The sequence below is a fragment of the Lagenorhynchus albirostris genome, chromosome 5 (assembly GCF_949774975.1).
Source record: "Lagenorhynchus albirostris chromosome 5, mLagAlb1.1, whole genome shotgun sequence".
In the NCBI taxonomy this organism is placed as follows: Eukaryota; Metazoa; Chordata; class Mammalia; order Artiodactyla; family Delphinidae; genus Lagenorhynchus; species Lagenorhynchus albirostris.
The window spans coordinates 389,472-417,156 of NC_083099.1; positions in this window are offsets into that span (position 1 = coordinate 389,472).

The following is a 27,685-nucleotide window of genomic DNA, read 5'->3' on the forward strand; positions in this document are numbered from 1 at the left end:
AACCCTTCCCCGAAGCCTGACCCTCACCCGTCACCTAATCCTAACCCGTAGGCTCACACTAACCCGCGCCCTCACACTCACGCTCCCCCTAAATCGTTGTCGGACCCTCACCTGGACCCTAAACCTTCCCCGTACCCTAACCCTAACCCTAGGCCGAACCCTAACCCTAAACCTTCCCCGAAGCCTGACCCTCACCCGTCACCTAATCGTAACCCGTAGGCTCACACTAACCTGCGCCCTCACACGCACAATCCCCCTAAAGCGTTGTCGGACCCTCACCTGGACTCTAAACCGTCTCCGTCCCCTAACCCTAACCCTAGCCCGAACCCTAACCCTAACCCTTCCCCGAAGCATGACCCTCACCCGTCCCCTAATCCTAAGCCGTACGCTAACACTAACCCGCGCCCTCACACACACGCTCCCCCTAAAGCGTTGTCGGACCCTCACCTCGACCCTAAACCGTCCCCGTCCCCTAACCCTAACCCTAGCCCGAACCCTAACCCTAACACTTCCCCGAAGCCTGACCCTCACCCGTCCCCTAATCCTAACCCGTACGCTAACACTAACCCGCGCCCTCACACGCACGCTCCCCCTAAAGCGTTGTCGGACCCTCACCTGGACCCTAAACCGTCCCCGTCCCCTAACCCTAACCCTAGCCCGAACCCTAACCCTAACCCTTCCCCGAAGCATGACCCTCACCCGTCCCCTAATCCTTACCCGTAGGCTCACACTAACCCGCGTCCTCACAGGCACGCTCCCCCTAAAGCGTTGTCGGACCCTCACCTCGACCCTAAACCGTCCCCGTCCCCTAACCCTAACCCTAGCCCGAACCCTAAACCTAACCCTTCCCCGAAGCCTGACCCTCACCCGTCCCCTAATCCTAACCCGTAGGCTCACACTAACCCGCGCCCTCACACGCACGCTCCCCCTAAAGTGTTGTCGGACCCTCACCTCGACCCTAAACCATCCCCGTCCCCTAACCCTAACCCTAGCCCGAACCCTAATCCTAACCCTTCCCCGAAGCTTGACCCTCACCCGTCCCCTAATCCTAATCCGTAGGCTCACACTAACCCGCGCCCTCACATGCACGCTCCCCCTAAAGCGTTGTCGGACCCTCACCTGGACCCTAAACCGTCCCCGTAACCTAACCCTAACCCTAGCCCGAACCCTAACCCTAACACTTCCCCGAAGCCTGACCCTCACCCGTCCCCTAATTCTAACCCGTACACTCACACTAACTCGCGCCCTCACACGCACGCTCCCCCTAAAGCGTTGTCAGACCCTCACCTGGACCCTAAACCGTCCCCGTCCCCTAACCCTAACCCTAGCCCGAACCCTTACCCTATCCCTTCCCCGAAGCCTGACCCTCACCCGTCCACTAATCCTAACCCGTAGGCTCACACTAACCCGCGCCCTCACACGCACGCTCCCCCTAAAGCGTTGTCGGACCCTCACCTGTACCCTAAACCGTCCCCGTCCCCTAACCCTAACCCTAGCCCGAACCCTAACCCTAACCCTTCCCCGAAGCCTAACCCTCAACCGTCCCCTAATCCTAACCCGTAGGCTCACACTAACCCGCGCCCTCACACGCACGCTCCCCCTAAAGCATTCTCGGAACCTCACCTGGACCCTAAACCGTCCCCGTACCCTAAACCTAACCCTAGCCCGAACCCTAAACCTAACCCTTCCCCGAAGCCTGACCCTCACCCGTCCCCTAATCCTAACTCGTACGCTAACAATAACCCACGCCCTCACACGCACGCTCCCCCTAAAGCGTTGTCGGACCCTCACCTGGACCCTAAACCGGCCCCGTCCCCTAACCCTAACCTTAGCCCGAACCCTAACCCTAACCCTTCCCCGAAGCCTGACCCTCACCCGTCCCCTAATCCTAACCCGTACGTTCACACTAACTCGCGCCCTCACACGCACGCTCCCCCTAAAGCGTTGTCAGACCCTCACCTGGACCCTAAACCGTCCCCGTCCCCTAACCCTAACCCTAGCCCGAACCCTAACCCTAACCCTTCCCCGAAGCCTGACCCTCACCCGTCCCCTAATCCTAACCCGCACGCTAACACTAACCCGGGCCCTCACACGCATGCTCCCCCTAAAGCGTTGTCGGACCCTCACCTGGACCCTAAACCGTCCCCGTCCCCTAACCCTAACCCTAGCTCGAACCCTAACCCTAACCCTTCCCCGAAGCCTGACCCTCACCCGTCCCCTAATCCTAACCCGTAGGCTCACACTAACCCGCGCCCTCACACGCACGCTCCCCCTAAAGCGTTGTCAGACCCTCACCTGGACCCTAAACCGTCCCCGTACCCTAACCCTAACCCTAGCCCGAACCCTAACCCTAACCCTTCAACGAAGCTTGACCCTCACCCGTCCCCTAATCCTAAACCGTAGGCTCACACTAACCCGCGCCCTCACACGCACGCTCCCCCTAAAGCGTTGTCGGACCCTCACTTGGACCCTAAACCGTCTCCGTCCCCTAACCCTAACCCTAGCCCGAACCCTAACCCTAACACTTCCCCGAAGCCTGACCCTCACCCGTCCCCTAATCCTAACCCGTACGCTAACACTAACCCACGCCCTCACACGCACGCTCCCCCTAAAGCGTTGTCGGACCCTCACCTGGACCCTAAACCGTCCCCGTCCCCTAACCCTAACCCTAGCCCGAACCCTAACCCTAACCCTTCCCCGAAGCCTGACCCTCACCCGTCACCTAATCCTAACCCGTAGGCTCACACTAACCCGCGCCCTCACACGCACGATCCCCCAAAAAGCGTTGTCGGACCCTCACCTGGACCCTAAACCGTCCCCGTCCCCTAACCCTAACCCTAGCCCGAACCCTAACCCTAACCCTTCCCCGAAGCATGACCCTCAACCGTCCCCTAATCCTAAGCCGTACGCTAACACTAACCCGCGCCCTCACACGCACGCTCCCCCTAAAGCGTTGTCGGACCCTCACCTGGACCCTAAACCGTCCCCGTACCCTAACCGTAACCCTAGCCCGAACCCTAACCCTAACCCTTCCCCGAAGCCTGACCCTCACCCGTCCCCTAATCCTAACCCGTAGGCTCAAACTAACCCACGCCCTCACACGCACGCTCCCCCTAAAGCGTTGTCGGACCCTCACCTGGACCCTAAACCGTCCCCGTCCCCTAACCCTAACCCTAGCCCGAACCCTAACCCTAACCCTTCCCCGAAGCCTGACCCTCACCCGTCCCGTAATCCTAACCCGTAGGCTCACACTAACCCGCGCCCTCACACGCACGCTTCCCCTAAAGCGTTGTCGGACCCTCACCTCGACCCTAAACCGTCCCCGTACCCTAACCCTAACCCTAGCCCGAACCCTAACCCTAAACCTTCCCCGAAGCCTGACCCTCACCCGTCCCCTAATCCTAACCCGTACGCTAACACTAACGCGCGCCCTCACACGCACGCTCCCCCTAAAGCATTGTCGGAACCTCACCTGGACCCTAAACCGTCCCCGTCCCCTAACCCTATCCCTAGCCCGAACCCTAACCCTAACCCTTCCCCGAAGCCTGACCCTCACCCGTCCCCTAATCCTAAACCGTAGGCTCACACTAACCCGCGCCCTCACACTCACGCTCCCCCTAAATCGTTGTCGGACCCTCACCTGGACCCTAAACCTTCCCCGTACCCTAACCCTAACCCTAGGCCGAACCCTAACCCTAAACCTTCCCCGAAGCCTGACCCTCACCCGTCACCTAATCGTAACCCGTAGGCTCACACTAACCTGCGCCCTCACACGCACAATCCCCCTAAAGCGTTGTCGGACCCTCACCTGGACTCTAAACCGTCCCCGTCCCCTAACCCTAACCCTAGCCCGAACCCTAACCCTAACCCTTCCCCGAAGCATGACCCTCACCCGTCCCCTAATCCTAAGCCGTACGCTAACACTAACCCGCGCCCTCACACGCACGCTCCCCCTAAAGCGTTGTCGGACCCTCACTTCGACCCTAAACCGTCCCCGTCCCCTAACCCTAACCCTAGCCGGAACCCTAACCCTAACACTTCCCCGAAGCCTGACCCTCACCCGTCCCCTAATCCTAACCCGTACGCTAACACTAACCCGCGCCCTCACACGCACGCTCCCCCTAAAGCGTTGTCGGACCCTCACCTGGACCCTAAACCGTCCCCGTCCCCTAACCCTAACCCTAGCCCGAACCCTAACCCTAACCCTTCCCCGAAGCATGACCCTCACCCGTCCCCTAATCCTTACCCGTAGGCTCACACTAACCCGCGTCCTCACAGGCACGCTCCCCCTAAAGCGTTGTCGGACCCTCACCTCGACCCTAAACCGTCCTCGTCCCCTAACCCTAACCCTAGCCCGAACCCTAAACCTAACCCTTCCCCGAAGCCTGACCCTCACCCGTCCCCTAATCCTAACCCGTAGGCTCACACTAACCCGCGCCCTCACACGCACGCTCCCCCTAAAGTGTTGTCGGACCCTCACCTCGACCCTAAACCATCCCCGTCCCCTAACCCTAACCCTAGCCCGAACCCTAATCCTAACCCTTCCCCGAAGCTTGACCCTCACCCGTCCCCTAATCCTAATCCGTAGGCTCACACTAACCCGCGCCCTCACATGCACGCTCCCCCTAAAGCGTTGTTGGACCCTCACCTGGACCCTAAACCGTCCCCGTAACCTAACCCTAACCCTAGCCCGAACCCTAACCCTAACACTTCCCCGAAGCCTGACCCTCACCCGTCCCCTAATTCTAACCCGTACACTCACACTAACTCGCGCCCTCACACGCACGCTCCCCCTAAAGCGTTGTCAGACCCTCACCTGGACCCTAAACCGTCCCCGTCCCCTAACCCTAACCCTAGCCCGAACCCTTACCCTATCCCTTCCCCGAAGCCTGACCCTCACCCGTCCACTAATCCTAACCCGTAGGCTCACACTAACCCGCGCCCTCACACGCACGCTCCCCCTAAAGCATTGTCGGAACCTCACCTGGACCCTAAACCGTCCCCGTACCCTAAACCTAACCCTAGCCCGAACCCTAAACCTAACCCTTCCCCGAAGCCTGACCCTCACCCGTCCCCTAATCCTAACTCGTACGCTAACAATAACCCACGCCCTCACACGCACGCTCCCCCTAAAGCGTTGTCGGACCCTCACCTGGACCCTAAACCGGCCCCGTCCCCTAACCCTAACCTTAGCCCGAACCCTAAGCCTAACCCTTCCCCGAAGCCTGACCCTCACCCGTCCCCTAATCCTAACCCGTACGTTCACACTAACTCGCGCCCTCACACGCACGCTCCCCCTAAAGCGTTGTCAGACCCTCACCTGGACCCTAAACCGTCCCCGTCCCCTAACCCTAACCCTAGCCCGAACCCTAACCCTAACCCTTCCCCGAAGCCTGACCCTCACCTGTCCCCTAATCCTAACCCGTAGGCTCACACTAACCCGTGCCCTCACACGCACGCTCCCCCTAAAGCATTGTCGGACCCTCAATTGGACCCTAAGCCGTCCCCGTCCCCTAACACTAACCCTAGCCCGAATCCTATCCCTAACCCTTCCTCGAAACCTGACCCTCACCCGTCCCCTAATCCTAACCCGCACGCTAACACTAACCCGGGCCCTCACACGCATGCTCCCCCTAAAGCGTTGTTGGACCCTCACCTGGACCCTAAACCTTCCCCGTCCCCTAACCCTAACCATAGCCCGAACCATAACCCTAACACTTCCCCGAAGCCTGACCCTCACCCGTCCCCTAATCCTAACCCGTAGGCTCACACTAACCCGCGCCCTCACACGCACGCTCCCCCTAAAGCGTTGTCGGACCCTCACCTCGACCCTAAACCGTCCCCGTCCCCTAACCCTAACCCTAGCCCGAACCCTAACCCTAAACCTTCCCCGAAGCCTGACCCTCACGCGTCCCCTAATCCTAAGACGTACGCTAACACTAACCCGCGCCCTCACACGCACGCTTCCCCTAAAGCGTTGTCGGACCCTCACCTCGACCCTAAACCGTCCCCGTCCCCTAACCCTAACCCTAGCCCGAACACTAACCCTAACCCTTCCCCGAAGCCTGACCCTCACCCGTCCCCTAATCCTTACCCGTAGGCTCACACTAACCCGCGTCCTCACAGGCACGCTCCCCCTAAAGCGTTGTCGGACCCTCACCTCGACCCTAAACCGTCCCCGTCCCCTAACCCTAACCGTAGCCCGAACCCTAAACCTAACCCTTCCCCGTAGCCTGACACTCACCCGTCCCCTAATCCTAAACCGTAGGCTCACACTAACCCGCGCCCTCACACGCACGCTCCCCCTAAAGTGTTGTCGGACCCTCACCTCGACCCTAAACCATCCCCGTCCCCTAACCCTAACCCTAGCCCGAACCCTAATCCTAACCCTTCCCCGAAGCTTGACCCTCACCCGTCCCCTAATCCTAATCCGTAGGCTCACACTAACCCGCGCCCTCACATGCACGCTCCCCCTAAAGCGTTGTCGGACCCTCACCTGGACCCTAAACCGTCCCCGTAACCTAACCCTAACCCTAGCCCGAACCCTAACCCTAACACTTCCCCGAAGCCTGACCCTCACCCGTCCCCTAATTCTAACCCGTACACTCACACTAACTCGCGCCCTCACACGCACGCTCCCCCTAAAGCGTTGTCAGACCCTCACCTGGACCCTAAACCGTCCCCGTCCCCTAACCCTAACCCTAGCCCGAACCCTTACCCTATCCCTTCCCCGAAGCCTGACCCTCACCCGTCCACTAATCCTAACCCGTAGGCTCACACTAACCCGCGCCCTCACACGCACGCTCCCCCTAAAGCGTTGTCGGACCCTCACCTGTACCCTAAACCGTCCCCGTCCCCTAACCCTAACCCTAGCCCGAACCCTAACCCTAACCCTTCCCCGAAGCCTAACCCTCAACCGTCCCCTAATCCTAACCCGTAGGCTCACACTAACCCGCGCCCTCACACGCACGCTCCCCCTAAAGCATTGTCGGAACCTCACCTGGACCCTAAACCGTCCCCGTACCCTAAACCTAACCCTAGCCCGAACCCTAAACCTAACCCTTCCCCGAAGCCTGACCCTCACCCGTCCCCTAATCCTAACCCGTAGGCTCACACTAACCCGCGCCCTCACACGCACGCTCCCCCTAAAGCGTTGTCGGACCCTCACCTCGACCCTAAACCGTCCCCGTCCCCTAACCCTAACCCTAGCCCGAACCCTAACCCTAAACCTTCCCCGAAGCCTGACCCTCACGCGTCCCCTAATCCTAAGCCGTACGGTAACAGTAACCCGCGCCCTCACACGCACGCTCCCCCTAAAGCGTTGTCGGACCCTCACCTGGACCCTAAACCGTCCCCGTCCCCTAACCCTAACCCTAGCCCGAACCCTAACCCTAACTCTTCCCCGAAGCCTGACCCTCACCCGTCCCCTAATCCTAACCCGTAGGCTCACACTAACCCGCGCCCTCACACGCACGCTCCCCCTAAAGCGTTGTCGGACCCTCACCTCGACCCTAAACCGTCCCCGTCCCCTAACCCTAACCCTAGCCCGAACAATAATCCTAACCCTTCCCCGAAGCCTGACCCTCACCCGTCACCTAATCCTAATCCGTAGGCTCACACTAACCCGCGCCCTCACACGCACGCTCCCCCTAAAGCGTTGTCGGACCCTCACCTGGTCCCTAAACCGTCCCTGTACCCTAACCCTAACCCTAGCCCGAACCCTAACCCTAACACTTCCCCGAAGCCTGACCCTCACCCGTCCCCTAATCCTAACCCGTACGCTAACACTAACCCGTGCCCTCACATGCACGCTCCCCCTAAAGCGTTGTCGGACCCTCACCTGAACCCTAAACCGTCCCCGTCCCCTAACCCTAACCCTAGCCCAAACCCTAACCCTTCCCCGAAGCCTGACCCTCACCCGTCACCTAATCCTAAGACGTACGCTAACACTAACCCGCGCCCTCACACCCACGCTCCCCCTAAAGCGTTGTCGGACCCTCACCTGGACCCTAAACCGTCCACGTCCCCTAACTCTAACACTAGCCCGAACCCTAACCCTAACCCTTCCCCGAAGCCTGACACTCACCCGTCCCCTATTCCTAACCCGTACGCTCACACTAACCCGCGCCCTCACACGCACGCTCCCCCTAAAGCGTTGTCGGACCCTCACCTCGACCCTAAAACGTCCCCGTCCCCTAACCCTAACCCTAGCCCGAACCCTAACCCTAACCCTTCCCCGAAGCCTGACCCTCACCCGTCACCTAATCCTAACCCGTAGGCTGACACTAACCCGCGCCCTCACACGCACGATCCCCCTAAAACGTTGTCGGACCCTCACCTGGACCCTAAACCGTCCCCGTCCCCTAACCCTAACCCTAGCCCGAATACTAACCCTAAACCTTCCCCGAAGCATGACTCTCACCCGTCCCCTAATCCTAACCCGTATGCTAACACTAACCCGCGCCCTCACACGCACGCTCCCCCTAAAGCGTTGTCAGACCCTCACCTGGACCCTAAACCGTCCCCTAACCCTCACCCTAACCCTAGCCCGAACCCTAACCCTAACCCTTCCCCGAAGCCTGACCCTCACCCGTCACCTAATCGTAACCCGTAGGCTCACACTAACCCGCGCCCTCACACGCACGATCCCCCTAAAGCGTTGTCGGACCCTCACCTGGACTCTAAACCGTCCCCGTCCCCTAACCCTATCCTTAGCCCGAACCCTAACCCTAACCCTTCCCCGAAGCATGACCCTCACCCGTCCCCTAATCCTAAGCCGTACGCTAACACTAACCCGCGCCCTCACACGCACGCTCCCCCTAAAGCGTTGTGGACCCTCACCTGGACCCTAAACCGTCCCCGTCCCCTAACCCTAACCCTAGCCCGAACCCTAACCATAACACTTCCCCGAAGCCTGACCCTCACACGTCCCCTGATCCTAACCCGTACGCTAACACTAACCCGCGCCCTCACACGCACGCTCCCCCTAAAGCGTTGTCGGACCCTCACCTGGACCCTAAACCGTCCCCGTCCCCTAAACCTAACCCTAGCCCGAACCCTAACCCTAACCCTTCCCCGAAGCCTGACCCTCACCCGTCCCCTAATCCTATCCCGTAGGCTCACACTAACCCGCGCCCTCACACGCACGCTCCCCCTAAAGCGTTGTCGGACCCTCACCTCGACCCTAAACTGTCCCCGTCCCCTAACCCTAACCCTAGCCCGAACCCTAACCCTAACCCTTCCCCGAAGCCTGACCCTCACCCGTCCCCTAATCCTAACCCGTACGCTAACACTAACCCGCACCCTCACATGCACGCTCCCCCTAAAGCGTTGACGGACCCTCACCTGGATCCTAAACCGTCCCCGTCCCCTAAACCTAACCCTAGCCTTAACCCTAACCCTAACCCTTCAACGAAGCCTGACCCTCACCCTTCCCATAATCCTAACCCGTAGGCTCACACTAACCCGCGCCCATACATGCACACTCCCCCTAAAGCGTTGTCGGACCCTCACCAGGACCCTAAACCGTCCCCGTCCCCTAACCCTAACCCTAGCCCGAACCCTAACCATAAAACTTCCCCGAAGCCTGACCCTCACCCGTCCCCTAATCCTAACCAGTACGCTCACACAAACTCGCGCCCTCACACGCACGCTCCCGCTAAAGCGTTGTCAGACCCTCACCTGGATCCTAAACCGTCCCCGTCCCCTAACCCTAACCCTAGCCCGAACCCTAACCCTAACCCTTCCCCGAAGCCTGACCCTCACCCGTCACCTAATCGTAACCCGTAGGCTCACACTAACCCGCGCCCTCACACGCACGCTCCCCCTAAAGCGTTGTCGGACCCTCACCTGGACTCTAAACCGTCCCCGTCCCCTAACCCTAACCCTAGCCCGAACCCTAACCCTAACCCTTCCCCGAAGCATGACACTCACACGTCCCCTAATCCTAAGCCGTACGCTAACACTAACCCGCGCCCTCACACGCACGCTCCCCCTAAAGCGTTGTCGGACCCTCACCAGGACCCTAAACCGTCCCCGTCCCCTAACCCTAACCCTAGCCCGAACCCTAACCATAACACTTCCCCGAAGCCTGACCCTCACCCGTCCCCTAATCCTAACCCGTACGCTCACACTAACTCGCGCCCTCACACGCACGCTCCCCCTAAAGCGTTGTCAGACCCTCATCTGGACCCTAAACCGTCCCCGTCCCCTAACCCTAACCCTAGCCCGAACCCTAACCCTAACCCTTCCCCGAAGCCTGACCCTCACCCGTCCCCTAATCCTAACCCGTAGGTTCACACTAACCCGCGCCCTCACACGCACGCTCCCCCTAAAGCGTTCTCGGACCCTCACCTGGACCCTAAACCGTCCCCGTCCCCTAACCCTAACCCTAGCCCGAACCCTAACCCTAACTCTTCCCCGAAACCTGACACTCACCCGTCCCCTAATCCTAACCCGTACGGTAACACTAACCAGCGCCCTCACACGCACGCTCCCCCTAAAGCGTTGTCGGACCCTCACCTGGACACTAAACCGTCCCCGTCCCCTAACCCTAACCCTAGCCCGAACCCTAACCCTAACACTTCCCCGAAGCCTGACCCTCACCCGTCCCCTAATCCTAACCCGTAGGCTCACACTAACCCGCGCCCTCACACGCACGCTCCCCCTAAAGCGTTGTCGGACCCTCACCTGGACCCTAAACCGTCCCCGTCCCCTAACCCTAACCCTAGCCCGAACCCTAACCCTAACACTTCAACGAAGCCTGACCCTCACCCGTCCCCTAATCCTAACCCGTAGGCTCACACTAACCCGCGCCCTCACACGCACGCTCCCCCTAAAGCGTTGTCGGACCCTCACCTGGACCCTAAACCGTCCCCGTCCCCTAACCCTAACCCTAACCCTAACCCTTCCCCGAAGCCTGACCCTCACCCGTCCCCTAATCCTAACCCGTACGCTAACACTAACCCGCGCCCTCACACGCACGCTCCCCCTAAAGCCTTGTCGGACCCTCACCTAGACCCTAAACTGTCCCCGTCCCCTAAACCTAACCCTAGCCCGAACCCTAACCCTAACCCTTCCCCGAAGCCTGACCCTCACCCGTCACCTAATCCTAACCCGTAGGCTCACACTAACCCGCGCCCTCACACGCACGATCCCCCTAAAGCGTTTTCGGACCCTCACCTGGACCCTAAACCGTCCCCATCCCCTAACCCTAACCCTAGCCCGAACCCTAACCCTAACCCTTCCCCGAAGCCTGACCCTCACCCGTCCCCTAATCCTAAGCCGTACGCTAACACTAACCCGCACCCTCACACGTACGCTCCCCCTAAAGCGTTGTCGGACCCTCACCTGGACCCTAAACCGTCCCCGTCCCCTAACCCTAACCCTAGCCCGAACCCTAACCCTAACCCTTCCCCGAAGCCTGACCCTCACCCGTCCCCTAATCCTAACCCGTACGCTAACACTAACCCGCGCCCTCACACGCTCGCTCCCCCTAAAGCGTTGTCGGACCCTCACCTGGACCCTAAACCGTCCCCGTCCCCTAACTCTAACCCTAGCCCGAACCCTAACCCTAACCCTTCCCCGAAGCCTGACCCTCACCCGTCCCCTAATCCTAACCCGTAGGCTCACACTAACCCGCGCCCTCACACGCACGCTCCCCCTAAAGCGTTGTCGGACCCTCACCTCGACCCTAAACCGTCCCCGTCCCCTAACCCTAACCCTAGCCCAAACCCGAACCCTAACCCTTCCCCGAAGCCTGACCCTCACCCGTCCCCTAATTCTAACCCGTATGCTAACACTAACCCGCGCCCTCATACGCACGCTCCCCCTAAAGCGTTGTCGGACCCTCACCTGGACCCTAAACCGTCTCTGTCCCCTAACCCTAACCCTAGCCCGAACCCTAACCCTAACCCTTCCCCGAAGCCTGACCCTCACCCGTCCCCTAATCCTAACCCGTACGCTAACACTAACCCGCGCCCTCACACGCACGCTCCCCCTAAAGCGTTGTCGGACCCTCACCTGGACCCTAAACCGTCCCCGTCCCCTAACCCTAACCCTAGCCCGAACCATAACCCTAACACTTCCCCGAAGCATGACCCTCACCCGTCCCCTAATCCTAACCCGTAGGCTCACACTAACCCGCGCCCTCACACGCACGCTCCCCCTAAAGCGTTGTCGGACCCTCACCTGGACCCTAAACCGTCCCCGTCCCCTAACCCTAACCCTAGCCCGAACCCTAACCCTAACCCTTGCCCGAAGCCTGTCCCTCACCCGTCTCCTAATCCTAACCCTTACGCTAACACTAACCCGCGCCCTCACATGCACGCTCCCCCTAAAGCATTGTCGGACCCTCAGCTGGATCCTAAACCGTCCCCGTCCCCTAACCCTAACCCTAGCCCGAACCCTAACTCTAACACTTCCCCGAAGCCTGACCCTCACCCGTCCCCTAATCCTAACCCGTAGGCTCACACTAACCCGCACCCTTACACGCACGCTCCCCCTAAAGCGTTGTCGGACCCTCACCAGGACCTTAAACCGTCTCCGTCCCCTAACCCTAACCCTAGCCCGAACCCTAACCATAACACTTCCCCGAAGCCTGACCCTCACACGTCCCCTAATCCTAACCCGTACGCTCACACAAACTCGCGCCCTCACACGCACGCTCCCCCTAAAGCGTTGTCAGACCCTCACCTGGATCCTAAACCGTCCCCGTCCCCTAACCCTAACCCTAGCCCGAACCCTAACCCTAACCCTTCCCCGAAGCCTGACCCTCACCCGTCACCTAATCGTAACCCGTAGGCTCACACTAACCCGCGCCCTCACACGCACGATCCCCCTAAAGCGTTGTCGGACCTTCACCTGGACTCTAAACCGTCCCCGTCCCCTAACCCTAACCCTAGCCCGAACCCTAACCCTAACCCTTCCCCGAAGCATGACCCTCACACGTCCCCTAATCCTAAGCCGTACGCTAACACTAACCCGCGCCCTCACACGCAGGCTCCCCCTAAAGCGTTGTCGGACCCTCACCTGGACCCTAAACCGTCTCCGTCCCCTAACCCTAACCCTAGCCCGAACCCTAACCCTAACACTTCCCCGAAGCCTGACCCTCACCCGTCCCCTAAACCTAACCCGTACGCTAACACTAACCCGCGCCCTCACACGCACGCTCCCCCTAAAGCGTTGTCGGACCCTCACCTGGACCCTAAACCGTCCCCGTCCCCTAACCCTAACCCTAGCCCGAACCCTAACCCTAACCCTTCCCCGAAGCCTGACCCTCACCCGTCACCTAATCGTAACCCGTAGGCTCACACTAACCCGCGCCCTCACACGCACGATCCCCCTAAAGCGTTGTCGGACCCTCACCTGGACTCTAAACCGTCCCCGTCCCCTAACCCTAACCCTAGCCCGAACCCTAACCCTAACCCTTCCCCGAAGCATGACCCTCACACGTCCCCTAATCCTAAGCCGTACGCTAACACTAACCCGCGCCCTCACACGCAGGCTCCCCCTAAAGCGTTGTCGGACCCTCACCTGGACCCTAAACAGTCTCCGTCCCCTAACCCTAACCCTAGCCCGAACCCTAACCCTAACACTTCCCCGAAGCCTGACCCTCACCCGTCCCCTAAACCTAACCCGTACGCTAACACTAACCTGCGCCCTCACACGCACGCTCCCCCTAAAGCGTTGTCGGACCCTCACCTGGACCCTAAACCGTCCCCGTCCCCTAACCCTAACCCTAGCCCGAACCATAACCCTAACCCTTCCCCGAAGCATGACCCTCACCCGTCCCCTAATCCTAACCCGTAGGCTCACACTAACCCACGCCCTCACACGCACGCTCCCCCTAAAGCGTTGTCGGACCCTCACCTGGACCCTAAACCGTCCCCGTCCCCTAACCCTAACCCTAGCCCGAACCCTAACCCTAACCCTTCCCCGAAGCCTGACCCTCACCCGTCCCCTAATCCTAACCCTTACGCTAACACTAACCCACGCCCTCACATGCACGCTCCCCCTAAAGCGTTGTCGGACCCTCAGCTGGATCCTAAACCGTCCCTGTCCCCTAACCCTAACCCTAGCCCGAACCCTAACCCTAACACTTCCCTGAAGCCTGACCCTCACCCGTCCCCTAATCCTAACCCGTAGGCTCACACTAACCCGCGCCCTCACACGCACGCTCCCCCTAAAGCGTTGTCGGACCCTCTCCTCGACCCTAAACCGTCCCCGTCCCCTAACCCTAACCCTAGCCCGAACCCTAATCCTAACCCTTCCCCGAAGCTTGACCCTCACCCGTCCCCTAATCCTAATCCGTAGGCTCACACTAACCCGCGCCCTCACATTCACGCTCCCCCTAAAGCGTTGTCGGACCCTCACCTGGACCCTAAACCGTCCCCGTAACCTAACCCTAACCCTAGCCCGAACCCTAACCCTAACACTTCCCCGAAGCCTGACCCTCACCCGTCCCCTAATCCTAACCCGTACGCTCACACTAACTCGCGCCCTCACACGCACGCTCCCCCTAAAGCGTTGTCAGACCCTCACCTGGACCCTAAACCGTCCCCGTCCCCTAACCCTAACCCTAGCCCGAACCCTAACCCTATCCCTTCCCCGAAGCCTGACCCTCACCCGTCCACTAATCCTAACCCGTAGGCTCACAATAACCCGCGCCCTCACACGCACGCTCCCCCTAAAGCGTTGTCGGACCCTCACCTGGACCCTAAACCGTCCCCGTCCCCTAACCCTAACCCTAGCCCGAACCCTAACCCTAACCCTTCCCCGAAGCCTGACCCTCAACCGTCCCCTAATCCTAACCCGTAGGCTCACACTAACCCGCGCCCTCACACGCACGCTCCCCCTAAAGCATTGTCGGAACCTCACCTGGACCCTAAACAGTCCCCGTACCCTAAACCTAACCCTAGCCCGAACCCTAACCCTAACCCTTCCCCGAAGCCTGACACTCACCCTTCCCCTAATCCTAACTCGTACGCTAACACTAACCCACGCCCTCACACGCACGCTCCCCCTAAAGCGTTGTCGGACCCTCACCTGGACCCTAAACCGTCCCCGTCCCCTAACCCTAACCCTAGCCCGAACCCTAACCCTAACCCTTCCCCGAAGCCTGACGCTCACCCGTCCCCTAATCCTAACCCGTACGTTCACACTAACTCGCGCCCTCACACTCACACTCCCCCTAAAGCGTTGTCAGACCGTCACCTGGACCCTAAACCGTCCCCGTCCCCTAACCCTAACCCTAGTCCGAACCCTAACCCTAACCCTTCCCCGAAGCCTGACCCTCACCTGTCCCCTAATCCTAACCCGTAGGCTCACACTAACCCGTGCCCTCACACGCACGCTCCCCCTAAAGCGTTGTCGGACCCTCAATTGGACCCTAAGCCGTCCCCGTCCCCTAACCCTAACCCTAGCCCGAATCCTATCCCTAACCCTTCCTCGAAACCTGACCCTCACCCGTCCCCTAATCCTAACCCGCACGCTAACACTAACCCGGGCCCTCACACGCATGCTCCCCCTAAAGCGTTGTCGGACCCTCACCTGGACCCTAAACCGTCCCCGTCCCCTAACCCTAACCCTAGCCCGAACCCTAACCCTAACCCTTCCCCGAAGCCTGACCCTCACACGTCACCTAATCCTAACCCGTACGCTAACACTAACCCGTGCCCTCACATGCACGCTCCCCCTAAAGCGTTGTCGGACCCTCACCAGGACCCTAAACCGTCCCCGTCCCCTAACCCTAACCCTAGCCCGAACCCTAACCCTTCCCCGAAGCCTGACACTCACCCGTCACCTAATCCTAAGACGTACGCTAACACTAACCCACGCCCTCACACGCACGCTCCCCCTAAAGCGTTGTCGGACCCTCACCTGGACCCTAAACCGTCCACGTCCCCTAACCCTAACACTAGCCCGAACCCTAACCCTAACCCTTCCCCGAAGCCTGACCCTCACCCGTCCCCTATTCCTAACCCGTACGCTCACACTAACCCGCGCCCTCACACGCACGCTCCCCCTAAAGCGTTGTCGGACCCTCACCTCGACCCTAAAACGTCCCCGTCCCCTAACCCTAACCCTAGCCCGAACCCTAACCCTAACCCTTCCCCGAAGCCTGACCCTCACCCGTCACCTAATCCTAACCCGTAGGCTCACACTAACCCGCGCCCTCACACGCACGATCCCCCTAAAGCGTTGTCGGACCCTCACCTGGACCCTAAACCGTCCCCGTCCCCTAACCCTAACCCTAGCCCGAATCCTAACACTAACCCTTCCCCGAAGCATGACTCTCACCCGTCCCCTAATCCTAACCCGTATGCTAACACTAACCCGCGCCCTCACACGCACGCTCCCCCTAAAGCGTTGTCGGACCCTCACCTGGACCCTAAACCGTCCCCTAACCCTAACCCTAACCCTAGCCCGAACCCTAACCCTAACCCTTCCCCGAAGCCTGACCGTCACCCGTCCCCTAATCCTAACCCGTACGCTAACACTAACCCGCGCCTTCACACGCACGCTCCCCCTAAAGCGTTGTCGGACCCTCACCTGGGACCTAATCCGTCCCCATCCCCTAACCCTAACCCTAGCCCGAACCCTAACCCTAACCCTTCCCCGAAGCCTGACCCTCACCCGTCCCCTAATCCTAACCCGTAGGCTCACACTAACCCGCGCCCTCACACGCACGCTCCCCCTAAAGCGTTGTCGGACCCTCACCTCGACCCTAAACCGTCCCCGTCCCCTAACCCTAACCGTAGCCCGAACCCTAACCCTAACCCTTCCCCGAAGCCTGACCCTCACCTGTCCCCTAATCCTAACCCGTACGCTAACACTAACCCGCGCCCTCACATGCACGCTACCCCTAAAGCGTTGTCGGACCCTCAGCTGGATCCTAAAGCGTCCCCGTCCCCTAACCCTAACCCTAGCCCGAACCCTAACCCTAACCCTTCCCCGAAGCCTGACCCTCACCCGTCCCCTAATCCTAACCCGTAGGCTCACACTAACCCGCGCCCTTACACGCACGCTCCCCCTAAAGCGTTGTCGGACCCTCACCAGGACCCTAAACCGTCCCCGTCCCCTAACCCTAACCCTAGACCGAACCCTAACCCTAACCCTTGCCCGAAGCCTGACCCTCACCCGTCCCCTAATCCTAACCCGTACGGTAACACTAACCCGCGCCCTCACACGCACGCTCCCCCTAAAGCGTTGTCCGACCCTCACCTGGACCCTAAACCGTCCCCGTCCCCTAACCCTAACCCTAGCCCGAACCCTAACCCTAACCCTTCCCCGAAGCCTGACCCTCACTCGTCCCCTAATCCTAACCCGTAGGCTCACACTAACCCGTGCCCTCACACGCACGCTCCCCCTAAAGCGTTGTCGGACCCTCACCTGGAACCTAAACCGTCCCCGTCCCCTAACCCTAACCCTAGCCCGAACCCTAACCCTATCCCTTCCCCGAAGCCTGACCCTCACCCGTCCCCTAATCCTAACCCGTAGGCTCACACTAACCCGCGCCCTCACACGCACGCTCCCCCTAAAGCGTTGTCGGACCCTCACCTGGACCCTAAACCGTCCCCGTACCCTAACCCTAACCCTAGCCCGAACCCTAACCCTAACACTTCAACGAAGCCTGACCCTCACCCGTCCCCTAATCCTAAACCGTAGGCTCACACTAACCCGCGCCCTCACACGCACGCTCCCCCTAAAGCGTTGTCGGACCCTCACCTGGACCCTAAACCGTCCCCGTCCCCTAACCCTAACCCTAGCCCGAACCCTAACCCTAACCCTTCCCCGAAGCCTGACCCTCACCCGTCCCCTAATCCTAACCCGTACGCTAACACTAACCCACGCCCTCACACGCACGCTCCCCCTAAAGCGTTGTCGGACCCTCACCTGGACCCTAAACCGTCCCCGTCCCCTAACCCTAACCCTAGCCCGAACCCTAACCCTAACCCTTCCCCGAAGCCTGACGCTCACCCGTCCCCTAATCCTAACCCGTACGGTAACACTAACCCGCACCCTCACACGCACGCTCCCCCTAAAGCGTTGTCGGACCCTCACCTGGACCCTAAACCGTCCCCGTCCCCTAACCCTAACCCTAGCCCGAACCCTAATCTAACCCTTCCCCGAAGCCTGACCATCACCCGTCACCTAATCCTAACCCGTAGGCTCACACTAACCCGCGCCCTCACACGCACGATCCCCCTAAAGCGTTTTCGGACCCTCACCTGGACCCTAAACCGTCCCCGTCCCCTAACCCTAACCCTAGCCCGAACCCTAACCCTAACCCTTCCCCGAAGCATGACCCTCACCCGTCCCCTAATCCTAAGCCGTACGCTAACACTAACCCGCACCCTCACACGCACGCTCCCCCTAAAGCGTTGTCGGACCCTCACCTGGACCCTAAACCGTCCCCGTCCCCTAACCCTAACCCTAGCCCGAACCCTAACCCTAACCCTTCCCCGAAGCCTGACCCTCACCCGTCCCCTAATCCTAACCCGTACGCTAACACTAACCCGCGCCCTCACACGCACGCTCCCCCTAAAGCGTTGTCGGACCCTCACCTGGACCCTAAACCGTCCCCGTCCCCTAACCCTAACCCTAGCCCGAACCCTAACCCTAACCCTTCCCCGAAGCCTGACACTCACCCGTCCCCTAATCCTAACCCGTAGGCTCACACTAACCCGCGCCCTCACACGCACGCTCCCCCTATAACGTTGTCGGACCCTCACCTCGACCCTAAACCGTCCCCGTCCCCTAACCCTAACCCTAGCCCAAACCCGAACCCTAACACTTCCCCGAAGCCTGACCCTCACCCGTCCCCTAATCCTAACCCGTACGCTAACACTAACCCGCGCCCTCTCATGCACGCTCCCCCTAAAGCGTTGTCGGACCCTCAGCTGGATCCTAAACCGTCCCCGTCCCCTAACCCTAACCCTAGCCCGAACCCTAAACCTAACCCTTCCCCGAAGCCTGACCCTCACCCGTCCCCTAATCCTAACCCGTAGGCTCACACTAACCCGCTCCCTCACACGCACGCTCCCCCTAAAGCGTTGTCGGACCCTCACCTGGACCCTAAACCGTCCCCGTCCCCTAACCCTAACCCTAGCCCGAACCCTAACCCTAACCCTTCCCCGAAGCCTGACCCTCACCCGTCCCCTAATCCTAACCCGTAGGCTCACACTAACCCGCGCCCTCACACGCACGCTCCCCCTAAAGCATTGTCGGAACCTCACCTGGACCCTAAACCGTCCCCGTACCCTAACCCTAACCCTAGCCCGAACCCTAACCCTAACCCTTCCCCGAAGCCTGACCCTCACCCGTCCCCTAATCCTAACCCGCACGCTAACACTAACCCGGGCCCTCACACGCATGTTCCCCCTAAAGCGTTGTCGGACCCTCATCTGGACCCTAAACCGTCCCGTCCCCTAACCCTAACCCTAGCCCGAACCCTAACTCTAACAGTTCCCCGAAGCCTGACCCTCACCCGTCCCCTAATCCTAACACGTAGGCTCACACTAACCCGCGCCCTCACACGCACGCTCCCCCTAAAGCGTTGTCGGACCCTCACCTGGACCCTAAACCGTCCCCGTACCCTAACCCTAACCCTAGCCCGAACCCTAACCCTAACCCTTCAACGAAGCCTGACCCTCACCCGTCCCGTAATCCTAACCCGTAGGCTCACACTAACCCACGCCCTCACACGCACACTCCCCCTAAAGCGTTGTCGGACCCTCACCTGGACCCTAAACCGTCCCCATCCCCTAACCCTAACCCTAGCCCGAACCCTAACCCTAACCCTTCCCCGAAGCCTGACCCTCACCCGTCCCCTAATCGTAACCCGTACGCTAACACTAACCCGCGCCCTCACAGGCACGCTCCCCCTAAAGCGTTGTCGGACCCTCACCTCGACCCTAAACCGTCCCCGTCCCCTAACCCTAACCCTAGCCCGAACCCTAACCCTAACCCTTCCCCGAAACCTGACCCTCACCCGTCCCCTAATCCTAACCCGTACGCTAACACTAACCCGCGCCCTCACATGCACGCTCCCCCTAAAGCGTTGTCGGACCCTCAGCTGGATCCTAAACCGTCCCCGTCCCCTAACCCTAACCCTAGCCCGAACCCTAACCCTAACCTTTCCCCGAAGCCTGACCCTCACCCGTCCCCTAATCCTAAACCGTACGCTCACACTAACTCGTGCCCTCACACGCACGCTCCCCCTAAAGCGTTGTCAGACCCTCACCTGGACCCTAAACCGTCCCCGTCCCCTAACCCTAACCCTAGCCCGAACCCTAACCCTAACCCTTCCCCGAAGCCTGACCCTCACACGTCACCTAATCGTAACCCGTAGGCTCACACTAACCCACGCCCTCACACGCACGCTCCCCCTAAAGCGTTGTCGGACCCTCACCTGGACTCTAAACCATCCCCGTCCCCTAACCCTAACCCTAGCCCGAACCCTAACCCTAACCCTTCCCCGAAGCCTGACCCTCACCCGTCCCCTAATCCTAAGCCGTACGCTAACACTAACCCGCGCCCTCACACGCACGCTCCCCCTAAAGCGTTGTCGGACCCTCACCTGGACCCTAAACCGTCCCCGTCCCCTAACCCTAACCCTAGCCCGAACCCTAACCCTAACCCTTCCCCGAAGCCCGACCCTCACCCGTCCCCTAATCCTATCCCGTAGGCTCACACTAACCCGCACCCTCACACGCACGCTCCCCCTAAAGCGTTGTCGGACCGTCACCTCGACCCTAAACTGTCCCCGTCCCCTAACCCTAACCCTAGCCCGAACCCTAACCCTAACCCTTCCCCGAAGCCTGACCCTCACCCGTCCCCTAATCCTAACCCGTACGCTAACACTAACCCGCACCCTCACATGCACGCTCCCCCTATAGCGTTGTCGGACCCTCACCTGGATCCTAAACCGTCCCCGTCCCCTAACCCTAACCCTAGCCTTAACCCTAACCCTAACCCTTCAACGAAGCCTGACCCTCACCCGTCCCATAATCCTAACACGTAGGCTCACACTAACCCGCGCCCTTACATGCACGCTCCCCCTAAAGCGTTGTCGGACCCTCACCAGGACCCTAAACCGTCCCCGTCCCCTAACCCTAACCCTAGCCCGAACCCTAACCATAACACTTCCCCGAAGCCTGACCCTCACCCGTCCCCTAATCCTAACCCGTACGCTCACACAAACTCGCGCCCTCACACGCACGCTCCCGCTAAAGCGTTGTCAGACCCTCACCTGGATCCTAAACCGTCCCTGTCCCCTAACCCTAACCCTAACCCTAGCCCGAACCCTAACCCTAACCCTTCCCCGAAGCCTGACCCTCACCCGTCACCTAATCGTAACCCGTAGGCTCACACTAACCCGCGCCCTAACACGCACGATCCCCCTACAGCGTTGTCGGACCCTTACCTGGACTCTAAACCGTCCCCGTCCCCTAACCCTAACCCTAGCCCGAACCCTAACCCTAACCCTTCCCCGAAGCATGACCCTCACACGTCCCCTAATCCTAAGCCGTACGCTAACACTAACCCGCGCCCTCACACGCACGCTCCCCCTAAAGCGTTGTCGGACCCTCACCTGGACCCTAAACTGTCCCCGTCCCCTAACACTAACCCTAGCCCGAACCCTAACCCTAACCCTTCCCCGAAGCCTGACCCTCACCCGTCCCCTAATCCTAACCCGTACGCTAACACTAACCCGCGCCCTCACACGCACGCTCCCCCTAAAGCGTTGTCGGACCCTCACCTGGACCCTAAACCGTCCCCGTACCCTAACCCTAACCCTAGCACGAACCCTAACCCTAACACTTCAACGAAGCCTGACACTCACCCGTCCCCTAATCCTAAACCGTAGGCTCACACTAACCCGCGCCCTCACACGCACGCTCCCCCTAAAGCGTTGTCGGACCCTCACCTGGACCCTAAACCGTCCCCGTCCCCTAACCCTAACCCTAGCCCGAACCCTAACCCTAACCCTTCCCCGAAGCCTGACCCTCACCCGTCTCCTTTTCCTAACCCGTACGCTAACACTAACCCACGCCCTCACACGCACACTCCCCCTAAAGCGTTGTCGGACCCTCACCTGGACCCTAAACCGTCCCCGTCCCCTAACCCTAACCCTAGCCCGAACCCTAACCCTAACCCTTCCCCGAAGCCTGACGCTCACCCGTCCCCTAATCCTAACCCGTACGGTAACACTAACCCGCACCCTCACACGCACGCTCCCCCTAAAGCGTTGTCGGACCCTCACCTGGACCCTAAACCGTCCCCGTCCCCTAATCCTAACCCTAGCCCGAAACCTAATCTAACCCTTCCCCGAAGCCTGACCATCACCCGTCACCTAATCCTAACCCGTAGGCTCACACTAACCCGCGCCCTAACACGCACGATCCCCCTAAAGCGTTGTCGGACACTCACCTGGACCCTAAACCGTCCCCGTCCCCTAACCCTAACCCTAGCCCGAACCCTAACCCTAACCCTTCCCCGAAGCATGACCCTCACCCGTCCCCTAATCCTAACCCGTACGCTCACACTAACTCGCGCCCTCACACGCACGCTCCCCCTAAAGCGTTGTCGGACCCTCACCTGGACCCTAAACCGTCCCCGTCCCCTAACCCTAACCCTAGCCCGAACCCTAACCCTAACTCTTCCCCGAAGCCTGACCCTCACCTGTCCCCTAATCCTAACCCGTAGGCTCACACTAACCCGCGCCCTCACACGCACGCTCCACCTAAAGCGTTGTCGGACCCTCAATTGGACCCTAATCCGTCCCCATCCCCTAACCCTAACCCTAGCCCGAACCCTAACCCTAAACCTTCCCCAAAACCTGACCCTCACCCGTCCCCTAATGCTAAACCGCACGCTAACACTAACCCGGGCCCTCACACGCATGCTCCCCCTAAAGCGTTGTCGGACCCTCACCTGGACCCTAAACCGTCCCCGTCCCCTAACCCTAACCCTAGCCCGAACCCTAACCCTAAACCTTCCCCGAAGCCTGACCCTCACCCGTCCCCTATTCCTAACCCGTACGCTCACACTAACACGCGCCCTCACACGCACGCTCCCCCTAAAGCGTTGTCGGACCCTCACCTGGACCCTAAACCGTCCCCGTCCCCTAACCCTAACCCTAGCCCGAACGCTAACCCTAACCCTTCCCTGAAGCCTGACCCTCACCCGTCCCCTAATCCTAACCCGTAGGCTCACACTAACCCGCGCCCTCACACGCACGCTCCCCCTAAAGCGTTGTCGGACCCTCTCCTGGACCCTAAACCGTCCCCATACCCTAACCCTAACCCTAGCCCGAACCCTAACCCTAACCCTTCCCCGAAGCCTGACCCTCACCCGTCACCTAATCGTAACCCGTAGGCTCACACTAACCCGCGCCCTCACACGCATGCTCCACCTAAAGCGTTGTCGGACCCTCAATTGGACCCTAAGCCGTCCCCGTCCCCTAACCCTAACCCTAGCCCGAACCCTAACCCTAACCCTTCCCCGAAACCTGACCCTCACCCGTACCCTAATCCTAAACCGCACGCTAACACTAACCCGGGCCCTCACACGCATGCTCCCCCTAAAGCGTTGTTGGACCCTCACCTGGACCCTAAACCGTCCCCGTCCCCTAACCCTAACCCTAGCCCGAACCATAACCCTAACACTTCCCCGAAGCCTGACCCTCACCTGTCCCCTAATCCTAACCCGTAAGCTCACACTAACCCGCGCCCTCACACGCACGCTCCCCCTAAAGCGTTGTCGGACCCTCACCTGGACCCTAAACCGTCCCCGTCCCCTAACCCTAACCCTAGCCCGAACCCTAACCCTAACCCTTCCCCGAAGCCTGACCCTCACGCGTCACCTAATCCTAAGCCGTACGCTAACACTAACCCGCGCCCTCACACGCACGCTCCCCCTATAGCGTTGTCGGACCCTCACCTGGACCCTAAACCGTCCCCGTCCCCTAACCCTAACCCTAGCCCGAACCCTAACCCTAACACTTCCCCGAAGCCTGACCCTCACCCGTCGCCTATTCCTAACCCGTACGCTCACACTAACACGCGCCCTCACACGCACGCTCCCCCTAAAGCGTTGTCGGACCCTCACCTGGACCCTAAACCGTCCCCGTCCCCTAACACTAACCCTAGCCCGAACCCTAACCCTAACCCTTCCCCGAAGCCTGACCCTCACCCGTCCCCTAATCCTAACCCATAGGCTCACACTAACCCGCGCCCTCACACGCACGATCCCCCTAAAGCGTTGTCGGACCCTCACCTGGACTCTAAACCGTCCCCGTCCCCTAACCCTTACCCTAGCCCGAACCCTAACCCTAACCGTTCCCCGAAGCATGACCCTCACCCGTCCCCTAATCCTAAGCCGTACGCTAACACTAACCCGCGGCCTCACACGCACGCTCCCCCTAAAGCGTTGTCGGACCCTCACCTGGACCCTAAACCGTCCCCGTCCCCTAACCCTAACCCTAGCCCGAACCCTAACCCTAACCCTTCCCCGAACCCTGACCCTCACCCGTCCCCTAATCCTAACCCGTACGCTAACACTAACCCGCGCCCTCACACGCACGCTCCCCCTAAAGCGTTGTCGGACCCTCACCTGGACCCTAAACCGTCCCCGTCCCCTAACCCTAACCCTAGCCCGAACCCTAACCCTAACCCTTCCCCGAAGCCTGACCCTCACCCGTCCCCTAATCCTAACCCGTAGGCTCACACTAACCCGCGCCCTCACACGCACGCTCCCCCTAAAGCGTTGTCGGACCCTCACCTCGACCCTAAACCGTCCCCGTCCCCTAACCCTAACCCTAGCCCGAACCCTAAACCTAACCCTTCCCCGAAGCCTGACCCTCACCCGTCCCCTAATCCTAACACGTACGCTAACACTAACCCGCGCCCTCACATGCACGCTCCCCCTAAAGCGTTGTCGGACCCTCACCTGGACCCTAAACCGTCCCCGTACCCTAACCCTAACCCTAGCCCGAACCCTAACCCTAACCCTTCCCCGAAGCCTGACCCTCACCCGTCCCCTAATCCTAACCCGTACGCTCACACAAACTCGCGCCCTCACACGCACGCTCCCCCTAAAGCGTTGTCGGACCCTCACCTGGACCCTAAACCGTCCCCGTCCCCTAACCCTAACCCTAGCCCGAACCCTAACCATAACACTTCCCCGAAGCCTGACCCTCACCCGTCCCCTAATCCTAACCCGTACGCTCACACAAACTCGCGCCCTCACACGCACGCTCCCCCTAAAGCGTTGTCAGACCCTCACCTGTACCCTAAACCTTCCCCGTCCCCTAACCCTAACCCTAGCCCGAACCCTAACCCTAACCCTTCCCCGAAGTCTGACCCTCACCCGTCCCCTAATCCTAACCCGTAGGCTCACACTAACCCGCGCCCTCACACGCACGCTCCCCGTAAAGCGTTGTCGGACCCTCACCTGGACCCTAAACCGTCCCCATCCCCTAACCCTAACCCTAGCCCGAACCCTAACCCTAACACTTCCCCGAAGCCTGACCCTCACCCGTCCCCTAATCCTAACCCGTAGGCTCACACTAACCCGCGCCCTCACACGCACGCTCCCCCTAAAGCATTGTCGGAACTTCACTTGGACCCTAAACCGTCCCCGTCCCCTAACCCTAACCCTAGCCCGAACCCTAACCCTAACCCTTCCCCGAAGCCTGACCCTCACCCGTCCCCTAATCCTAACCCGTACGCTAACACTAACCCACGCCCTCACACGCACGCTCCCCCTAAAGCGTTGTCGGACCCTCACCTGGACCCTAAACCGTCCCCGTCCCCTAACCCTAACCCTAGCCCGAACCCTAACCCTAACCCTTCCCCGAAGCCTGACCCTCACCCGTCCCCTAATCCTAAACCGTACGCTCACACTAACTCGCGCCCTCACACGCACGCTCCCCCTAAAGCGTTGTCAGACCCTCTCATGGACCCTAAACCGTCCCCGTCACCTAACCCTAACCCTAGCCCGAACCCTAACCCTAACCCTTCCCCGAAGCCTGACCGTCACCTGTCCCCTAATCCTAACCCGTAGGCTCCCACTTACCCGCGCCCTCACACGCACGCTCCCCCTAAAGCGTTGTCGGACCCTCTCCTGGACCCTAAACCGTCCCCGTCCCCTAACCCTAACCCTAGCCCGAACCCTAACCCTAACCCTTCCCCGAAGCCTGACCCTCACCCGTCCCCTAATCCTAACCCGTAGGTTCACACTAATCCGCGCCCTCACACGCACGCTCCCCCTAAAGCGTTGTCGGACCCTCACCTCGACCCTAAACGGTCCCCGTCCCCTAACCCTAACCCTAGCCCGAACCCTAACCCTAACCCTTCCCCGAAGCCTGACGCTCACCCGTCCCCTAATCCTAACCCGTACGGTAACATTAACCCGCGCCCTCACACGCACGCTCCCCCTAAAGCGTTGTCGGGCCCTCACCTGGACCCTAAACCGTCCCCGTCCCTAACCCTAACCATAGCCCGAACCCTAATCTAACCCTTCCCCGAAGCCTGACCGTCACCCGTCACCTAATCCTAACCCGTAGGCTCACACTAACCCGCGCCCTCACACGCACGCTCCCCCTAAAGCGTTGTCGGACCCTCACCTGGACCCTAAACCGTCCCCGTCCCCTAACCCTAACCCTAGCCCGAACCCTAACCCTAACCCTTCCCCGAAGCCTGACCCTCACCCGTCCCCTAATCCTAACCTGTACGCTAACACTAACCCGCGCCCTCACACGCACGCTCCCCCTAAAGCGTTGACGGACCCTCACCTGGACCCTAAACCGTCCCCGTCCCCTAACCCTAACCCTAGCCCGAACCATAACCCTAACCCTTCCCCGAAGCATGACCCTCACCCGTCCCCTAATCCTAACCCGTAGGCTCACACTAACCCGCGCCCTCACACGCACGCTCCCCCTAAAGCGTTGTCGGACCCTCACCTGGACCCTAAACCGTCCCCGTCCCCTAACCCTAACCCTAGCCCGAACCCTAACCCTAACCCTTCCCCGAAGCCTGACCCTCACCCGTCCCCTAATCCTAAACCTTACGCTAACACAAACCCACGCCCTCACATGCACGCTCCCCCTAAAGCGTTGTCGGACCCTCAGCTGGACCCTAAACCGTCCCCGTCCCCTAACCCTAACCCTAGCCCGAACCCTAACCCTAACACTTCCCCGAAGCCTGACCCTCACCCGTCCCCTAATCCTAACCCGTACGCTAACACTAACCCACGCCCTCACACGCACGCTCCCCCTAAAGCGTTGTCGGACCCTCACCAGGACCTTAAACCGTCTCCGTCCCCTAACCCTAACCCTAGCCCGAACCCTAACCATAACACTTCCCCGAAGCCTGACCCTCACACGTTCCCTAATCCTAACCCGTACGCTCAACAAACTCGCGCCCTCACACGCACGCTCCCCCTAAAGCGTTGTCAGACCCTCACCTGGACCCTAAACCGTCCCCGTCCCCTAACCCTAACCCTAGCCCGAACCCTAACCCTAACCCTTCCCCGAAGCCTGACCCTCACCCGTCCCCTAATCCTAACCCGTAGGCTCACACTAACCCGCGCCCTCACACGCACGCTCCCCCTAAAGCGTTGTCGGACCCTCACCTGGACCCTAAACCGTCCCCGTCCCCTAACCCTAACCCTAGCCCGA